Source organism: Pristis pectinata, chromosome 2 (assembly GCF_009764475.1).
Source record: "Pristis pectinata isolate sPriPec2 chromosome 2, sPriPec2.1.pri, whole genome shotgun sequence".
Lineage (NCBI taxonomy): Eukaryota > Metazoa > Chordata > Chondrichthyes > Rhinopristiformes > Pristidae > Pristis > Pristis pectinata.
Window position 1 is genome coordinate 23,043,567 of NC_067406.1, and position 20,285 is coordinate 23,063,851.

General features: G+C 41.3%; 1 long non-coding RNA gene across 5 annotated transcripts in view; it reads right to left on the bottom strand.

Moving 5' to 3' along the window:
• Positions 1 to 11,118: 11,118 nt before the first annotated feature.
• LOC127567506 (uncharacterized) overlaps positions 11,119 to 20,285 on the bottom strand; it is a 45,276-nt gene continuing 36,109 nt past the window's right edge. For 3 of the 5 annotated variants that reach the window (XR_007955889.1, XR_007955890.1, XR_007955892.1), the window contains exon 5: positions 11,120 to 14,013. This is a non-coding gene — a long non-coding RNA (uncharacterized LOC127567506). Of the gene's footprint in view, positions 14,014 to 20,285 lie in introns of all 5 variants that reach the window. The other 2 variants (XR_007955888.1, XR_007955891.1) reach the window with 2 other exon arrangements.

Below are 20,285 nucleotides of genomic sequence, written 5' to 3' on the forward strand. Positions count from 1 at the left end.
GCTGTTACCCTTAATCCCCTTACCAATCAAGAACCTGTCAATCTCTGCCTTAAGCACACCCAATGACTTGGCCTCCACAGCCCTCTGTGGCAATGAATTTCACAGATTCGCCACCCTCTGGCTGAAGAAATTCCTCCTCACCTCAGTTCTAAAGAATTTCCTAGCAGGCATCTCCAAGACCCACCATGGGATAAATTCAGTTTTCCAAAGGAAAAAATGTTCAACATCCTGATTCTTTCCCTGCCAGTACAACTCTTAATACAAGGAATCATTACTCACTCCTTTACTGTTCCTTTCTGGAGCTGGAGTCACAAGCAGTAGTGTAGAAGGGAAATTGCTGCAGAGAGACTGTGTTCCACATTCACAACACAATCTACTTGGCAGTGCAGAAGGGGTGACAGTGCGGGTGGAATTTCCCAGGCCTCTGAGCACTGATTGACTGTTTTGGCAGTGACAAGGAGGGGGTCTTTGATCCTTGTCACTGACAGGCTTCAACAAGCTCTTTGGTGTTTCAGACTTATTAAGCAATGCAAGTAATATGCATAATTCTGCAATTTTCCCCAATTTTCGCAATGTTTGCAATTCTTTTCGATGAAAACAAACAAACAACATCCTGGGGTAAAGGGTTTCAGTTCCAAACTGTGTGAATTAATCTCTGTTTGCGAATTGGCCTGGCCTGTTTATGCTCTAATGTGAGCACTGAACTAACTCCCGTACATTGCTTTCAGCAATCTCCATTATTTTCAATGGGAACTCAATGACCACTTTTGGCACCTCCACGTGTTCTGTATATTAAAGAGGTACAGTGCTCAAAAAGTTCTCTTGTGTACAAACAGTACCCAATTCAGAAGATAGAAACACCAAGCTCTACATTCAGTTCAATGAAACCTCCCTCTTTTTGGATAGTTTCAAGTTGTTTTAAACCAAAGGGAAGATAAAGAAAACCTTTGGAAAACACAAGCAGTGATATATTTTTTAAATAGTTAATTTCACAGCAGGCTCCCATCCACGCCACCCTTGCTGTCAAACAGCCTGCTTTACATTCAGGGATTTCTGTCTTGCAAACCAGAAATTCTGATGTTTTTGTCCTTCTTAGAGGCACGTTGTCTTTGGATGAAAGGACTGATTTTACGCTATTCAGAAAAAGACCTGACAACTTAATATGCGGCAACTTCAAGCTGGCCAGATCCTCCTAGCACCGGGCTTCATTAAGTATTTAGTGGAAAGTATTGCCAATATTGGGCCAGAAACAAGAAGCTCCCAAAGTAGGACAGGCAATTTGCATAAAGGACAAACCAACAAAGGTTAAAGACGTCAGCATTTAAAGATGATATCTGAAAGAACAAAAAACTTTGTAATAATCACAGGAAATGCTCGACAGGGCAGGCAGAATCTGTGGAGACAGAAACAGAGATGATGTTTCAGGTCATTGTTGTTTCATCAGAAGCAGGAAAAGTTGGAAATCAAACATGTTTTAAATTACAGAGCCAGGAGAAAGTGGAGAGAACAAATGCCTGTGATAGGGTGGAGACCAGGAAAGATTGAAGGACATAAGTACTTTGCAGTTTTTTGGTTTTCCATTATTATCCTGGAGATATGAGCTCAAAACCCACCTTGATTATTGTGAAATTTCAACTCCAGTATTTCAAAAATCTGGGATACAAACTTGTATCACATCTGGGACTCCAGACCTGCAGAAAAATGGTTACCTGTTATCTGTTCTCCGTCATGGACAGAGCAAACAATTCAACTTCAGAACCAATCAGGTTGGATAACAATTGTCAGCGATACCCAAAGACTATGAACTAATTTAACAAAAGCCAATTTGCAGTTTTGAGGAGCACATTGAGTCCTGTAATACTCATCCTCCTCCATTTGCCACTGTCCCTTGTCCTCCATGCAATAGGCTGGCTAATAAAATACTGGGTGGAGTGAGGCAGTTGAACAGCAGATACATTTGGAGTTCCATTTGCCTACAGCGAAGAACAGGTCAGGGACCACACTGGCGATGGCCTAAGTGACAAATGGTCTCTGAAGGTGCAGCTCCTATCTGCAAGGGAAGGGCACCATTGGCAAAAGAAATCTCTGCCAATAGCCCAATTCAACATAGTAGGGAAAATATGGCTGGATCTAAGGAAAGCTCCTTCACAACAAACAATGATTCCTAAAATGACACCCATAGCAATATTCTCCCTTACAGACAAGACACTTCAAAAGAATGTGCTTAAGATTGTGAATGGCACATTATGAATGCAAATATTTTTCTTCCTTACTGCATGCTACAAAGCACTTTTTCAATCTTGCCCTTACCTTACCACTGGAGTAGAACTGATCTATAGGGTGAATGGGAAGCTTCAACTTATATTGCCTCCACTCCAGAATCAAGGTCACCTCAGCCTCAGTAGTCAAACTGCAGTGTGGAAATGATGCTTGTGAACACGTGCGTTAGAGACCAAGCTCCAAGTCATCATCGATTTGTTCACTGAAGGATGGTACTTACACTTAAAGTCTGCAAAACCCAGATCCTCTATCATTCTGTACCCACCCCCATACAACATGAGACCCAAGAAAACATTTTTCATATATTAGCGAATGCAGACATCCAAGATGAAATTCACCATCATTTTTAGTGCACAACCACAGCGTCAAGACCTCAAACATGGCACAGAGCTCATGATCTACCAAGCAGTAGTAATCCCTGCCATCCTATATGCTTCTGGGCAAGGATGTCATTAAACTGAAAAGAAGCAATTAATTAAACTGGAAATAGTGCAAAAGAGATTTACAGGGATGTTACCAGGACTGGAGGGGTTTGAGTTATAAGGAGAGGCTGGATAGGCTGTGACTATTTTCCCTTCAGTGAAGAAGGCTGAGAAGGTGACATAAAATCATGAGGGACACAGATAAGTTAAATAGCCAAGTGTCTTTTCCCCGGGGTAGGAGAGTCCAAAACTAGAGGGCATAAGTTTAATGTGAGAGGAGAAAGATTAGAAGGGATCTGAGGACACGTTTTCACCACACAGGGTGGTGCAAATATGCAACAAGCTGCCATGAGTGTTAGAGGCAGGTACAATTGCAACATTTAAAAGATATTTGGACTGGTACATGGATAGGAAAGGTTTTGGAGGGATATGGGTCAAACGCAGGCAAATGTGACTAGCTCAGTTAAGCAATTTGGTTGGCATGGACAAACTGGGCCGAAGGGCCTCTGTTCCATGCTGAATAGTTCCATGACTCTGCAACCTAATCAGGCACACATTTGGAGGGATACCACCAGTCTGTATCCCAAAATCTTCCAAATCCACAGGTGGGAGAAATGAAACAGTGACTATGTCATGTCCCAGGACAACATCCCCAGCATTGAGGCCCTAATTACACCCAGGTCAGCTTCGATGGGCAGGCATGATGCTTGCATGCCCAACGCCAGACTCCTGAAACAGACTTCCTGTTTTGAGCTCCATCACGGGAAGAGATCACTAGATAAACAGAGGAAATGATTCAAGGATGTTCTCAAATCCTCCTGAAAAAATGCAACATCCTTGTGGGAAGCCTTGGCACATGATTGCTCAAAGAGGAGAAGGGACGTTGAGACCATTCTTTGTCAGGAGCACACAGCGCCCAATATAAACAGCACCGCCTCCCAAACTACCCACTGCTCCACCATGCACCTTTTCTCCATCTGTGGAGAAACCACAGAACCAGAATGGAAGCAAGTTGTCCTCGATCCCAAGGGACTGCCAAGAAATAAGGCGGCCCAGCACTGCCATCTCCAACGTCCTACAGGAACCTCAGCATGAAGAATTCACAAAAAATTACAGAATGCTTAGAATATGAACATTGAACAGCTCAGTAACAGGCCCTTCGTCCCACCATGTCTGTGCTGACTGTGATACCAATCCAAACTAATCCCATCTGCCTGCAGATGATCTGTATCCCTTCATTCCCTACCTGTTCATGTGCCTGTCCAAAGGCCTCTTAAATATTGCTATTGTATCTGCTTCCGACACTTCCCCTGCCATCCTGTTGAACTAAACTGGTATGTTGAATTAAAACACGCAATCACCACCAGCTAATGGCCTTAGCTAACAGCAGTGTTTAGGCTCTGTGAGATCCGGTAACAGCAGTGGAACCTCACACCCAGCACAGAAGATATGAAACCACAAAATGCATGTCCTAAGTTGTCCACCGTATTGCGGATGAGTTGGGCGCTAGGTTCAAGTCTCAAGGACAACTGCCCATGGCCACTATTAAATGTGCATCAGTTAACAAAGTACCCCCGTTTGTCATTGTACAGTCAAGTTGTCATTCAGCAACTGAAGCACCCTGTGTATTATGGGCTGGCTGTCAGAACTTAGGCTGAGACTGTGCAGTTCACTTATTCTGCTGCTCCGGCATTCCCTGAAGGGAACAGGACTGGATTTGTATGACTGTGTGATACTGGCCAGCATTACCCCTTCACTGGCAGGAAGAGTTATGAGATAAAAGCTGCTCGAGTGAAGAGCAGAGCTGGCAGAGTAAGGAGTGATTGGAAACAAAAGGGTGGGGGGCAGGGGAGAGAGGGGGGAATCTCTGTTTCCTAATTGCTCATTAGGAGCTGTCCCTTTGTACTTTACTTTTCATGTCCCCTTTTCAATCTGTGCGTCCCAGACATTGGCATTGTATTTGAGGACAGGAAGGACAGAAAAGAATCATTTTTCTTTAATTTGGAAGCCAATGAAAGCAGTTGGAAGTCCCTCTTTGGCTTAATTTGACCATAAAACAGAAACATAAAGGATGTAGAGAATCCGGTCTACACCTGGGAAGAGGAAGTTGAGGCTACTGAATACTCCTGCCAGACTTTTCTTCCCATCAACACTTGATTAATGTACTTTAAAGGGTTTCAAGAGGGAGAGGGTGACACCAGTAAACTTGTTTACCACATATCCACTCACTGACCCTATTCACGTTCACATGTCATGCTCATTAAATGACATTGTCTTCTTGTACTTGCCTTAGCATTTCACAAGGGGTCTTTCTCTTAATTACCTCACCACAACCTAAACACCATCACGCTTTTTTCTTTCGTCTCTCCTCGTCAAATGAGAGCTCGGCTCCAGCAAGTGACAGAGTCTGATTAAACTAATTACACTGATTGGCTTGTTCGATCTGGTGCTCATGTTTAATTGGCCCTGCTAATGTAGAATGGTGTAATCCTCACAAAGTAATGTGAGAATTTGGAGACCCATCCCAGTGTGTTTGACACCGCTTAAGAAATCAGCCTATTTTTCCCAGCCAACAGACAAAATTTAATAGATGCCAATCTGGGCCACAAGGCTGAGGTCATTATTAAAAGTGAGGTGCTTCAAAGGAGCTCAAAGAATTAATTAAAACTATCGACAGTGAAATTCTTTCAGTGTCAGGCATAAGGTTCCCCTCTTCATCTGACCTGAGTTCCGAGGCTTCCATATTATTGTCTAGAAGATTTCTATTAAGTGTTGCTAGGCAATGGGTCTAAATAATTCAGTGAAAATGATTACTGTTTGTATTAAGTCCATTGACTCTTATTGCTGTTTTTGAGAGTGGAGACATCATTGGAAGATGGAGTGAGTACTTCTAACTTGACAGTTTTACCATTCAGAAAAGGATCACTTGGCCTTCCAGCATTCCATGCTACTGTGCTTAAATATTTTTCTATTATGAAGTCCCTTTGTTTAAGTTTGAGTTTTCTTTTGACCCTTGAAAAATGAACTCATAGACTCATACAGCAAAGCAGTTCATTCGGTCTATCGGTTTTGTGTTAACTCCGTGAAAGAACTTTCCAATTAGTCCCATTCCTCAGCTTTATCTGGATAGCCCTTCAACTGTCACACCCTCAAGTATATATTCAATCCCCTTTTGAAAATTTCTATTAAATCTGCTTCCTCCAGCCTTTCAGGCAGTACATTTTAGATCATAATAGCTCACTGCATTAAACAAAGTTCTCACCTCACCTTTTCTGTCTCCTTGGGATCTTCTGGCAATTACCTTGAAGTTGTGTCCTGTGGTTGTTGGCCCAATTAATATTCAAAGGGTACATAGAAATTTATCTGAATGTTCGTAGCAATAATTATGCTGTAAGGTAGAACCTGGAAGGACTCTGGGTCCCTAGGTGGTGGAAAGGGAAGAGGTAAAAAAGCAGGTGTTGCATCTCTTGTGGTTGCATGGGAAAGTGGTAAGAGGGGGGGGGGGGGGTGGTGGCGGTGGAGAAGCAGACCAAGGAGCTGTGGAGGGAATTATTTCTTTGGAATGCAGAAAGGGGAAGGGCAGGGAAGCTGTATCTGGGGTGGTGGAATCCTGTTGAAAGCGATGGAGATTATGGAGAATGATCTGCTGAACATGGAAGCTATATAGAAGGGGTACCCGATTATTGCACAGGCGGGAAGAAGAGGAGCGACGGGCAGAAGTGTGAGGAAATCAAATAATCTGAAATAAAACAGTAAGTGCTGGAAAAGCTCAGCAGATCAGGAACAAAGACAATTGCCTCCATCCTCACCCCCAACTCCCCCCACCACACCACCTTTTCCTTTATCTTTTATTTGTATAGATTATCAGGCTCTGAGGATTTATCTGCCTTCAATGCCTTCTATTTCCTAATGTCATTCCCTCTTCTCACTAGACCCTATGTTCCCAACATTCCAGGAAAGTTATTTGTGTCCACCTTTGGGAAGACAGACTAAAGTATTAGTATTGGTGTTGGTTTATTATTGTTATAAGTGTGGAGATTGCGTGCCATCCAGGCAGATCATGCCATACAGAGGTACATCGAGGTAGTAAAAGGAAAACAGAATGCGGAATATAGTGTTGCAACTACAGAGGAAGTGCAGTGCAGGTATGAATTTAATGATCTGCTATTTATTCCCCCGATTCTGACTGTAAGGAACCTACATTTTTCTTCACTAATCTTTTTCTCTTCACATATCAATAGAAACTTTTACAGTCAGTTTTCTATGTTCTCTGCAAGCTTCCTCTTATTCTCATTAGTGCCCTTCTTAATCAATCTCTTGGACATTCTTTGCAAAATTCTAAACTGCTCCTAATCTTCAGGTTTGCTGTTTCTTCTGGTTATTTTATGTTTCTCCTCCTTGGATCAAAGACAATCCCTAATTTGTTTTGTAAGCTATGATTGGCCACCTTCCCTGTTTTGTTTTGTGTATGACAAAAATGAATAATTGTAATTCATCCGTGTGCTCCTTAAATGCTGGTCATTACCTATCCACTCTCAACCCTTTAAGTAATGTTCCCCAATCTGTCATAGCCAACTCACACCTCATGCCTTCATAGTTTCCTTTATTTAGATTCAATGCTCAACTCTTTCACCCTTGGACCTATCCATCTTCTCGTACACAACCTCCCTCCCCACACCCCTCACCGCCCCCACCATCTTCTCTGCGACTTAAAACCAACTTTGGTAAATTGATTTATTATTGTCACATGTACCGAGGTACAGTGAAAAATTTTGTTTTGCATCACATCATTTCATCACATCAGTACATCAAGGTAGTACAAGGGAAAAGCAATAACAGAGTGCAGAATATAATGTTACAGTTACAGAGAAAGTGTAATGCAGGAAGACAATAAGGTGCAAGGTCATAATGAGGTAGATTCTGAGGTCAAGAGTCTGTCTTGTTTTCTTTCCTTCAAAGTTCTGCAGAAGGGCATTCAATCTTCAGCATTAACTCTGTTTCACTTTCCACAAATGCTGCCTGACCTGCTGAGTTTTCCCAGCATTTTCTGCTTTTATTTTGACTTTAATGATTTCAGCTAACCACCCTTTCTTCCCCCTCTCCACAGGTCTGGCTATACCTTTCCATTTCAATTTATTTGATTTCTGTTCATAAATTTCATTTTTTAAAGTAATTCTTATCTTGACAATTTTGGTCTGCACCTTATCATAGAATCACAGATGTTGTCTCTGTCTTCTCCATCCAAGCCCCTCCCCTATCCCCCACAACTTAAGACATGTTCACGTTCTCATTAGTTCAATTGAGATGGAGGGTCCTTGACCTATTTCTCTCCTCTCCTGACCTGCTGAAGTGCCTACGACATTCTCTGTTTTTGTTTCCTGTTTCCAGCATTTGCAGATGTTTGGTCCAGTTGCATTCTTTGCATTTCTTTGGCTCTGAGCTGATCCTTAAACAACAGATCACCAAACCCCTCCAACACAATGCCGCCCTTCCCCTTTGCTGCTGAAGCTTCCACACACGCCCTCTCTTGTGCATCCGGAATTTCATCACTTTCCCATTGGCAGAGTTGCCTGCAACCGTGTAGGCCATAAGCTCCGGAATTCCCTTCCTGTATCTCTCCATCTTTCTATCCCCCACACCTCCTTCAAGTTGACATAATTATATTTCTTAATGTGGCTCAGGATCAAATTTAGAGTCATGGAGTAATACAGAACAGAAACAGGCCCTTCGGCCCAACTCCAGTCCCATTTGGCCAGTATCTCTCTAAACCTTTCCTATCCTCTACCTGTCCAAATGTCTTTTAAACATTGTTATTGTACCTGGCTCAACCACTTCCTCTGGAGGGCTCATTCCATATATGCACCACCCTCTGCGTGAAGAAGTCGCCCCTCAGGTCCCTTTTAAATCTCTTCCCTCTCACCTTAAACTTATGTCCTCTAGTTTTTTATTCCCTTTCCCTGGGAAAAAGACTGTAATACATTCACTCTATCTATGCCGCTTATAATTCTATACACCTCTGTAAGGTCACTCCTCAGTCTCCTGTGCTCTAAGGAATAAAATCCTAGCCTGCCCAACTCAGGCCTTCAAGTCCTGGCAACATTCTCGTAAATCTTCTTTGCACTCTTTCCAGCTTAATGACATCTTTCCTATAACAGTAACAAAAACTGTACACATGCTCTAAGTGCAACCTCACCAATGTCTTATATAGCTGCAACGTAACTTCCCAACTCCCAAACTCAATGCCCTGACTGAAGACCAGTGTGCCAAATGCCTACTTTACCACCCTGTCTACCTGTGACATTGCTTTCAGAGAAGTATGTACTTGTACTCCTAAGTCCCTCTGTTCTACAACACTCCCCAGGGCCCTGCCGTTCACTGTATAATTCCTATCCTGGTTTGACTTCCCAAAATACAGCACCTCACACTTATTTGAATTGAAAGTCATTTTCCATTCCTCAGTCCACTTACTTAACTGATATTAGATTCCCCTGTAATTTTTGATTACCTTCTTCACTGACTATGATATCACCTACTTTAGTGTCATCTGCAAACTTACTAACCATGCCTTGTACATTCTCAACTAAATCATTTATATAAATGACAAACAATAATGGGTCCAACCCCAATCCCTGTGGCACATCACTAGTCACGGGCCTCCAGTCCGAAAAACACCCTTTCACCATCACCCTTTGGTTCCTATCATCAAGCCAATATGTATCCACTTAGATAGCTCTCCCTGGATCCCATGTAATCTAACCTTCCAGACTAGCCTTCCATGCGGGACATTGTCAAAGGCCTTGCTAAAGTCCACATAGACTACATCCACCACCCTACCCTCATCTATCCTCAGTTACCTCTTCAAAAAATTTGTTTTAGTACCCTCCTGTGAAGTTCCCTAGCTTGACTCACTATACTGAAAAAGCTATATAAATGTATTTTGTTATTTGCTGCTGTTATCTCAAAGATCATAAATGTTTTTCTTGATGGCCGTTCATTGTTTGCCCTCAATAAATCCTTGTACATCTGAGACTCATCTACCAAGTCCCACTGAATAAAATGCACATTGAAGTGTAAATTAAAAGCCAGCTGTGCTGGATGTTATGTTGAAGTTGTATAAGATGCTGGTGAGGCCAAATTTAGAGTATTGTGTGCAGTTCTGGTCACCTACCTGCGGGAAAGGTATCAATAAGCTTGAAAGAGTGCAGAGTAAATTTACACGGATGTTGCCAGGACTTGAGGACCTGAGTTACACTGATAGGTTGAATAGATTAGGATTTTATTCCCTGGAGCGCATGAGAATGAGCGGAGATGTTACAGAAGTATACAAAATTTTGAGGGTTATAGATAGGGTAAATGCATGCAGGCTATTTCCCCTCAGGTTGGGTGAGACTAGAACTAGAGGTCATAGGTATAGGGTGAAAAGTGAAATATTTAAGGGGAATCTGAGGAGGAACTACTTCACTCAGAGGGTGGTGCAAGTGTGGAATGAGCTGCCAGCAGAAGTGGTGGATGCAGGTTCAATTGTAACATTTAAGAGAAGTTTGGTTAGGTACATGAACAAGGGAGGTATGGAGCTATGGTCCGGGTGCAGATAGATGGGACTAGGCAGAAACCAGGCTGGCATGGACTAGAGGGGCCGAAGGCCCTGTTTCTGCGTTGTAGTGCTCTATGACTCTATGACTCTATTACTACAGGGTTTAGCTAAGACGGGCCAAGCGGTCTTCCTTGTATTATCTTGTGACCTTTCGAGTCACCTGGCCTCCGTGGTGACCTAGAAGGGATTAGCCCAAACTGATCCAGCATGGTAGGCGCCATCACATTGTGCAGCTGGCATCCTCACAGCAAGAGACAAAAATCAACATTTACCTCAGGCTGTGCAGATAAATTGCTATCTCATGATAATTGGAGGAGGGTGCATGGAGAATGCCAAGGTTTGTTTAAAATTATGAAACCTTGTCTTTTGGTCAGATAATAAATCTGATTTTATTTCCCTCAAGTTATTCTGAGCCCCATTCTGTAAGTTGTTACCGGTGTCCTGGTTATTTTTCTATGCTGTCTGCTAACAAAGGGTGCTGTATATTACACACACACACACACACACACACACACACACACACACACACACACAGTAAAATTTCCACATCAGCCCTGGATCAGGCTGCAAGCAATGTGTAAATTTACACTGCAGTCTGTATTGTATGAAGACAGAACTCTCTTAGCTCACATCCAAAGCTGTCTCCTTTTCTTGGGTCAAGGCCAGGTTTAGAGAGGCAAGACTCTCTTTCTTTCTTTTTCAATCTTTTTATTAGTTTCCAAATTAACACAGATTAATATATAATATCGATGTTTGTACATGTAATACAAGGAGATCAAGAGAACAATCATGACATAGATAATCATAAAAAATAATAAAATATAAAAAAACTGTAGATCTCATGATCTCTTAGTGATTGAATATAATATAAAAGAAAGAAAAGAAAAAGATTTATTGTGTATAGAAAAGAAAAAAAAACCAAATCAATAAAAAAATTATAAACAATATGTCAAACCAAACAAAAAAGAAAAATTTCAAAAAAAAGACTGGACTGAAATTTCTCAGTAGAAACAGAGCAATATTATGTTGTCAACTCCGTTCCTCTAAATTGGAAAGTTATTGAAAAGGGATCTATATCATATGAAAATATTGAATAAATGGACTCCAAGTGTCTTCAAATTTAAGCGAAGGATCAACAGTACCACTCCTAATTTTTTCCAAGTTTAAACATGATATAGTTTGAGGGAACCATTGAAAAGTAATAGGGGGTATTGGATCCTTCCACTTAAGCAAAATGGATCGCTTGGCCATTAATGTAACAAAGGCAATCATCCGGTAAGCAGAAGCAGATAAATGCCCAGACTCTATCCTTGATAATCCAAAAATTGCAGTGATAGGGTGAGGTTGTAAATCAAAGATTCTCACTAGAATTGATTTTACCATTTCTCACTAGAATTGATCACCATTTTATCTGAATCTTTTCATATTTTTGCATCAGATCAAATGGGGTTCCAAGTTAATCATCAGTTAGCTGGACCACTTCGTCTCAGAAGGACCTGAATTGTTCATGTTTAGAACATGGAACATAGAACAGTACAGCACAGGAACAGGCACTTTGGCCCACAATGTTGTGCCAAACTAATTAAACTAGTAATTAAATGCCTAACTGCCAGGGATGCTGCCTGGATTGGAGAGCATGTCTTATGAGGATAGGTTGAGCGAGCTAGGGCTTTTCTCTTTGGAGAGAAGGAGGATGAGAGGTGACTTGATAGAGGTGTACAAGATGATAAGAGGAATAAAGCAAGTGGACAGTCAGAGACATTTTCCCAGGGCGACAATGGCTAACACGAGGGGACATAATTTTAAAGTGATTGGAGGAAGGTATAAGGGGGATGTCAGGGGTAAGCTTTTTACACAGAGAGTGGTGGGTGTGTGGAACGCACTGCTGGCAGAGGTTGTGGGGGCAGATACATAAGGGACATTTAAGGGACTCTAAGATAGACACATGAATGATAGAAAAATAGGGGGCTATGTGGGAGGGAAGAGTTAGATAGATCTTAGAGCAGGATAAAATGTTGGCACAACATTGTTGGCCGAAGGGCCTGTACTGTGCTGTAATGTTCTATGTTCTATGTTCTATGTTAACTAAACTAGTCCATTCTGCCTACACAAGTCCATATCCCTCCATTCTCTGCATATTCATGTGCCTATCTAAGAGCCTTTTAAACACTTCTATAGTATTTGCCTCCACTACCACCCCTGGCAGCGCATTCCAGGCTTCCACTCTCTGTGTAAAAAAACTTGTCCCTCCCATCTCCTTTGAACTTTCTCCCTCTCACTTTAAATGCTTGCCCTTTATTATTAGACATTTTGATCCTGGGAAAAAAGTACTTGCTGTCTATCCTCTCTATGCCTCCCATAATTTTATAAACTTCTGTCAGGTCTCCCCTCAGCCTCCGCTGCTCCACAGAAAACAACCCTAGTTTTTCCAGCCTCTCATAGCATATGCCCTCTAGTCTAGGCTGCATCCTTCTAAACCTCTTCTGCGCCTTCTTCAAAGTCTCCACATCCTTCTTATAGTGGGCGATCAGAATTGAATGCAATACTCCAGATACAGCCTAACTAGATTTTTATAAAGCTGCAACATTACTTCCTGAATCTTCAACTCAGTATTTTGACCAATAAAAGCAAGCATGCCATATGCTTTCTTCACCACCCTATCAAATTGTGCAGCCTCTTTCAGGGAGCTATGGACTTGGAGTCTAAGATCCCTTTCTACATCAATGTGGTTAAGTGTCCTGCCATCAACTGTGTACTTTTATTTTCAGTTGGATTCATTTGATAAAAGGCAATATTTCACACGTCACAACTGAGGAAAATGTATTAACATTCAACAGTATCAGAGCAGTTCCTAAATAAAGATTTGCAATGCTTAGGATGCAAGAAGTTCTCTGTGTTTTTTATGATTTGTCTGTTGGATTTCCAATGGTTGACAGAAAAAAGTAAAAGTGTGTCACCTTCTAGTTAAACTGCAGTGAGTCCAGGTTTGCAAGTAACTGGCCAATTTGGCTGAGGCATCTAAGTCGTAGTTTTAAGATCCCAAAAGCCATTTTATACATAGTCAATGTTAATCTAATACCTAAATCATACAGACTAATTACCTCATCCCCACCTATAAAATCTCATAGAAGGAGAAAACTTGGGCAGAACAAGGAAATGGGACCAATTGGATAGCCCTACCAAATAGCCACCATAAGTATTATAGGCCAAATGGCCTACTTCCTCAGGAAATTCAACTCATTCAATCGGAAATAACCTACCCTTAACAAATACACATCAACAGTCTTTGATTAATGCACATCATTCTAAATAACACTTATTCCTGCCCCTCAAAATTTTCTCAATCACTTACCTGGTGCTGAGGTTAGGCTGATTGGTCTGTTATTCTCCCTTGCCCCTTTCTCTCTATTTAACAATTCTGATTTTCTATTCTTCCTGCTAACATGAATAATGTTACATTTCCCCACATTATAATGGGGATTATAATTATCATGAGACTATAGTGTTCATTCTCAGGGTCAATGCTTGAAGAAGTATGTTAACCCAACATTTGAGATTGCAAAAGGTAGGCACATGGAGGTAAAAGGGTTGATGAGGAATGGACCAGGGTGGGGGATAAACAGCAACAAGATTTGGTTGGAGGCACAAGAGACTGCAGATGCTGGAATCTGGAGCAACACACAAAGTGCTGGAGGAACTCAGCAGGTCAGGCAGCATCTATGGAGAGAAAGTAACAGTCAATGTTTTGGTCTGAGACCCTTCATCTGGACTTGGTTTAGGTCTGGATTTGGTTAGGTTTAATTTCCATCAAGCAACTTTATATATTTCTATACTCTGCTCATACCTGTATCAAAAATTACTGATCGATTGATCAACGTAATCAACAATTTTATGCAGTCAGTAGCATTGCACAATTATGTAACAACACCACATTACAACATTTTTGTCAAGTGTCCAACTTAAATCCAATTGGTATTAGACTCCGACCATGAATGATTGTGCATTTGGAATATGAGAGTGTGGCAAGGCTTTCAGTAATGAGTTGCAGTTGAATTGATGTGCCTTGTTACAATGCCAGCATACGTACAATATACTGAACAGCAAATGCTGACAAGTAGTATTTGCAGCAAACTGTCTTGGGCCTCCTGCATGTTATGTTATATTGTTTGGTACTCCTAATTTGTCAGGTTTCATAAGCCATACACTACATCAACTCCTGGCTTTTGATGATAAGTATTACGTTGAGTTAAGCCAACAACTCCTGCCAGATATGACACAGCACCACCTCACTGGAAGACACCTTGGATAATGAAGCAGGGCCAACCTTCCATCCACACAATTCATAGAAGCAAATATCAAACAATAGAACTGGATCTGGCCATTCAGCCTCTCAAAAGTGTTCAACCATTCCACCAGTTTATGGCTGATCAGTACCTTAGCTCTATTTGCTAGGGCAGGCACGGTACTGTAGCAGTTACCAGAACGCTATTACAGCACCAGCAACCCGGGTTCAATTCCAGCCGCTGTCTGTAAGGAGTTTGTACGTTCTCCCTGTGTCTGCGTGGATTTCCTCCGGGTGCTCCGGTTTCCTCCCACATTCCAAAGACGTACGGGTTAGGAAGTTGTGGGCATGCTATGTTGGCGCTGGAAGCTTGGCAACTCTTGTGGGCTGCCCCCAGAACACTCTACGCAAAGATGCATCTCACTGTGTGTTTTGATGTACATGTGACTAATAAAGATATCTTATCTCATCTTATTTGCCAGTTCTGTATCTCTTCATATCTCTAACATCTGGGGTTTCAGCTGCCACTTCTCAACACACTGGAGGATGGATAACTACTTCCAATAAAGCCTTTGGAAAGGCTGACAAATATTGAACGCATTATTTTTGCATTTTGCAAATTTGGATAGAATTTCTGTCAATCCTTCCCCCACCCCCATCCCCCACAGATGCTGCTCAACCCACTGAGTTCCTCCAGCAGATTGTTCATTGCTCCAGATTCCAGCATCTGTAGTCTCTTGTGTCTCCAGTTCTGTCAATCTATCTGCTCAAGTCACCACTCCTTTTTAAATTCACAAGATTAGTGAAATAACCAGACCTTCCAAATTCGAGTGAAGATGGGTCGTGTAACTATGGACTCCAATGTGCTTTACTGTCAACAACAAAAAAGAACACTTGAGCCCAAATTAAATAAGTCCATTTCTGTTTCTACGCAGGTCTTCTAGCCCCTCTGGCCAAAACTGCCAAGTTATTGCCAGATGGGGGTGATTTATGGACAACTTTTATGACCTGGATTTACGCCACTAGAGAACCAGACTGTAAATGCTTAAGCTCATTTCATCTGGAATCCTTCATAGAAAATAACTTACATCGCATCAGACAGGATTGGATTCAAGTGCAAGTTCCACGGGTAAAAGGAAAATTTCACCACTCATTCTACAACTTATGCATAATTGATTTCCAAATACATATATAGTCATGAGTTACCCAAGAAGAAAAGAAGCATTTTTTATAATGAAGTGTGTATTATTGTTGAATTGCAGTGATATGTGCATGTAATAACTGTGTCAGTTGCATTAGAGAACTAGTCAAATCGTAATAAATAGCTGTCAAATGAATGACCAGTTAATCTGAAAAGCACAAATGAAGTCTTGCTTTGATATGGTGCTTTCACTTCCCTTTCAGGATGTCCCAAAGCACTTTACAGCCAATGAAGTACTTCTGCAGTATAGTCACTATTGTGTTGTAGAAAATGCAGCAGCCAATTCCCACAGCAAGCTCCCATAAAGAGCAATGTGATAACAACCAGGCAACTTGTTTTGGTAATGCTGACTGAGGAATTACTATTGGCCAGGACTATGGTGATAACTCATCTATTCTTCCTTGATATACGAGAAAGCAGATGGCACGTTTGTTTAATGTCTCATCTGACAGATTCTGCATTGGATATCAGACACATTTTTGTCATGATATTTAAATCTGCAACCCTCTGACTGATGGGTGAGTCTGTTTTTATGTTGTTTTGGGCTAGGAAAGAACTGTTGGCAAGGACTGTAGAAGAATACACAACTCTGCTTTGAGTAGTGCCTTGGGATTTTGGCCCTCCACCTAAACGTCTGGTTAACAGTCTGCTTCTACAAATACATACAACTGGTGGAGAGTCGTAACAATTTGTGGGACTCAGAAAAATAGAGAAAGGTTAGCATGCTATCCCCACTCAGTTCACTCAGTGCCTCTCATCAATAGCTTTCATCTGTAAAATAACTATAAAACTTAGGACTTGCAACAGGGGTCCTGCATTGAAGTATGAACAAATGTTGGTCAGTATAGTTGGATTAGAGGGCATGTGCTCTTAGGAGAGGTTGGGCAAACTTGGGTTTTCTCTGGAGTGGCAGAGGTTGAGGGGAGACCTGATAGAAGTTTATCGGGTTATGAGAGGCATAGATAGAGTAGAGTTTTTTTCCCAGGGTCAAAATATCTAATACTACAGGGCATGCATTTAAGGTGAGAGGGGGTAAGTTCAAAGGTGATGTGCAAGATAAGTTTTTACGCAGAGAGTGGTGGGGACCTGGAATGTGCTGCCAGGGGTGGTGGTGGAAGCAAATACAACAGAAGTATTTAAGAGGCTCTTAGATAGGGCCATGAATATGCAGAGAATGGAGGGATATGGACATTGTGAAGGCAGAAGGGATTAGTTTGGTTAAGTGATTAATTGCTAATTTATTTGGTTTCAGCACAACATTGTGAGCCACAAGGCCTGTTCCTATGTTGTACTGTTCTATGTTCTATGTCGTTCTATTTACACGCACACTAGGGGTCAGACTGACCACTAAGCACCAGTGGCCTAGAGCAGAGTCATACAACGTGGTAACAGGCACTTTGGCCCATCCGGTCCATGCCAATCAAGATGCCCATCTAAGCTAGTCTCATTTACCCGCATTTGGCCCATATCCCTCTGAACCTTTCCTATCCATGTACCTGTCCAAGTACCTTTTAAATGTTCTTAATGTACCTGCTTCAACCACTTCCTCTGACAGCTCATTCCATGTACGGACCACCCCCGGGTGAAGAGGTTGCCCCTCAGGTACCTATTAAATCTTGCCCTTCTCACAAACCTATGCCCTCTAGTTCTTGATTCCCCAATCCCGGGAAAAAGACTGTGTGCATTCACCCTATCTGGAGGCAGATATGTGCTCCACTAATGTGCTTATCTGTATGAACCTTGTGACCTTAACCTACCTGTGTAGATGTTTTACTGAATTGCTGCCCAAGAACATTTGGTTTCACCTTCCTTGTTTCTGCTTTGCTATGTGCTGAAAGAGAGTTCTCCTCAGGATAATGGTCTTCAATGAAATGCTTGACTTGCTTTTGAGATATGACCAACACATTGTAGCAGGGCTCATCAGCATTTATAAAACATTCCTGCTTCCCCTAAGCACATAACATCAGCAAACCAGATAGGGATAGGGACTGCTGTTGTTGACGGAGGTTACTTAAGCCTTCCTATGTCAGAGGTAGCCAAAAAATTTAACATATTTAAAGCAAGTCTTCAAAAAAAAATTAAGATTTTACATTTTGAATTGAACGCTACAACTTGCTAGGATGGAGTTTGATGCATGAGCCTAAATTGTTATGCAAATAACATAACCACATAATAACTCTACCCAGTCACCTCCCTCATTCATTTCATCAACGCTACATTAAGAATCCAAAATGAGGAAATTTATCTTAGAATTAGAGCTAGGACATTCAGGAGAGAATTGAAGAACTATTCTTGTACACTCTGAAATTCTCTTCCTCAAAAGACTGGAGATCCTTTCTGTCAATGCAAGTTACCGAGAAAGAAAGACTTTTGTTGGACAAGTTTTTCAAGGGATATGGAACTAAGGTAGTTAAGTGAAATTGAGGCATATTTGAATGGTCTACTCCTGTTCTATATTCTTATACAATATTTTTTCACACATGATGACAGAAATAAAACCAAAATTTAAACAATGAACACTTGGAAAATAGGAAGATTTGCTCTTATTTAACATCTTTCATGTCTCTTTCAGTGTGTTCCAAGCTGCTTTACAACCAATGAAGGGTGATCACTACTGTACAGTAGAAAACATGAAAAATACCACAGAGAAAGCTCCTACACACAATGACCAGATAATCTGCAAATGTAATTTAAGTTGAGGATAAATATCGGCAAGGATGCCCAGGAGAAGAAGTGCCCTGGGATCTTTTATGTCCTCCCGACAGGCCAGATGGGGACTCACTTTTGCATCTTATTTGAAAGGCAGTCCTTCCAATAATGCATTCCTCCTTTAGTACTGTACTGGTGTGTCAGCCTAGACTTTTGTGCTTAAATTTAAGACGTGTGACTTGAATCCACAACTTCCTGACTCAGAGATGAGAAAACCACCATCTAGTCCATGACTGAAAAAAGAAAGATTTAATAACTGGCAACGAGGTTTGGAAAGCAATTTTCAAGCATTTTACAGAGCATTTCAATCATTGCATCAAAGCACAGTGACTTCTGTTTTCCTTCACTGCCAGCCCCTTGGTCAAACTTATCCAGTCAAATTATTCAGTTACCAAAAATACAGTAACTGCAATGTATTCACAGTCTCAGTTCAGGGTTGAATTTGTGTTGAGAGAGATAGAACTAACAACTTGACATCACAGATAATCTTTGAAATCAGTGAAATAGACAGCACAACCCACTGAGACACACTCTCAATGCTGCAGTTCAGTTTTCACAAGCCAGTGTCACTTTAAATCTAATCAACAATCAAAGTGCTGATGAACAGCATGTGACATTCATACCTCTTCTCAAGTTTTTTTTCCTTTTTTTCAGTATTATTCAAATAAAAACATAAATTATAATCCCCACACGGACTTGCTACTTTAAAGAGACTGTCAGTTCTTTCATGGGTATGATCCATCCACCCCTGCCCCAGCACAGCCCCACCACCCCCCACCCTAGATCTCTTGGTCCAGGTCATTTTGTGGTGGGAAAAGGTCAAGTTGTCTTTTGGCAAAGGGAAGAAAGGTCAACAGAGAAAGGACTATGGTGCTCTGCTGCCTGCTCTGCTATATTTCAGTGTCAGCAGAGAAGAGAAACTGAATGAATGAATTCAAACAGCTTTTTGTATGCTTACTTAATGCAAAAGGTTAGTAAATTAATGAAACATTTCTTGAGCCTCTGGTCTCAATACATGATCTCCATTTTCACCAAATTTCAACAGAATTTACAGTATATAAGTAGGCCATCCAGCCCATCTAGCCTGTGCAGATGTTTACGTTTCACGTGGGCAACCCCTCCCCCCATCCTAACTCACCCATCCTCATTTGAATAGATGTCCTTCTGTTCCTTTCACTTTCATATACTTATTGCAAAAAGCAATGTAGACGTCTGGTTTCCAGGTGCTCACAGAAAGGCCCAGAAAGACTGGTGAGGTGGGGGTACAGGTGCACCTTGCATACTTGTACAATTTGTGCATAGATTTGTGTTTTGAATAAAACTAGTCTTGGTCGAATTCTATGTCTGCTTTTCAAAACACTACTTGTCGATGTATGCATTTTCAAAATTATTCATATTTTACTAAATTTTGCTTGAGAAAATGAAATTCTAAAACATAACATTATTGCTATTATTATTATTATTATTATTAATGGAACAAAGCATTTCAAAACTTGAACTGATTTTCTATTTTCATTTTTGTCCTAACAGAAAAAAAGCCACATACACTTTAAACGCAAGGAAAGTGTTCTCCTGAAAGTGAAGTCCCCAAAAGTGCAAAACAACTGAATGTGACAGAGAACATAGAACAGTACAGCACAGGAGCAGGCACTTTGGCCCACGATGTGGTGCCGAACTAATTAAACTACTAAGTAAATGCTTAACTAAACTAATCCCTTCTGCCTACACAATGTCCATATCCTTCCACTCCCTGCACATTCATGTGTCTATCTACGAGCCTCTTAAATGTCTCTATTG